Raw genomic sequence first — 1,242 nt, 5'->3', positions numbered from 1 at the left:
TCACCTTCTCCGGTTTGACACACACATGGTTATCTCTCATGTATTATTTATTTATTTATATGAGGCAAAAAATCAGAAGATCTCCAACATTTTGTGTGTGTGTGCGTGTGCGTGAGTGTGTGCGTGTGCGTGTGCGTGAGTGTGTGCGTGTGTGTGTGTGTGTGTCGTACACTGATCAACTTTTCTCTCTTTTTGTGGCCGGCATTAATGTACTTTGCCGCTAGTGAAATGCAGTCTCTTTTTTCACTAAGCAAATATTGAACTTGTGCATCGTTTTCCAGCTTGTTTTGGAATGTCATTCTAGTTAGAGCAGGTGGTTCTGAAGTGTAGCTCTTGGTTACAGTACAGGCACCAGCTCTCTCTCTCTATAGCCAGGCTGTATGTACCTTGTCATGTTTTTCTCAGCTTGTGATCTCTGACTGTGCTCAGATATTCAGCTGTTGTGTAATCTCTCTTTTGGGCCAAATAGCATTGCAGTTTACTTTGAGTTTGTGTTGTTTCGTTCCAATAAGCTAGGTAGTTTTGTTTTTGTGCATGAATCATTAGGTTGGGCCGGATTCTTTCCTGATGCTGGTTATTGTTAGTCGTGTTAGTCTGTTTGCACTGAATTTCAACCCAAGGTATGTGTATCAATTTTGGTCATACTGAGGATGAAATTGTTGAATGTTAGAACTTTTGTTTTAGTTGGTCTCTCTCTCTCTCTCTCTCTGTCTCTCTCTCTCAGTTCAGTTCAATTCAATTCAAATGAGCTTTATTGAAAGTCTCGTTAAGACGTGTTTGACAGCAGGATACATAAGTGTGTTAAATTCTGTGAGAAAAACAATGTCACATCAAACCACTTGGGTTAGTGTTAGAACATAAACTGATATTCTAGTTAAAACAGACAGAAACACAGTCCAAACATACACACTAGAAGTATGCAGTCGGTGATGGGAAACAGTATGTCATACTGGGACATCATGCTACATCATAAAATAACCTCTTAATATCACAATTCCCTCACCATGCTTTGGTAAATCATAATTATGGCTTTAAAAGTCTAAAAAAGTTTAAAAGCAAAAAATGATTTTGTGTGTAATGAACGTTTGTGTGTTGCTCGGCAACCACTTTGTTGCAACCACAACTGTTTCTGAGGAGCTACATTGTTTGGTGGAATAATACTGTTTTTATTAATATCATTACACTTTATTTGCTCTGTTTTATTTTGTGAAACCTTACTACGTATATGGAATAACCGTTTTA

This window comes from Sinocyclocheilus anshuiensis, unplaced genomic scaffold (genome assembly GCF_001515605.1).
Source record: "Sinocyclocheilus anshuiensis isolate Anshui unplaced genomic scaffold, SAMN03320099.WGS_v1.1 scaffold2237, whole genome shotgun sequence".
In the NCBI taxonomy this organism is placed as follows: Eukaryota; Metazoa; Chordata; class Actinopteri; order Cypriniformes; family Cyprinidae; genus Sinocyclocheilus; species Sinocyclocheilus anshuiensis.
The sequence above is the reverse complement of the archived record's forward strand: the minus strand, read 5'-3'. Positions refer to the sequence as shown.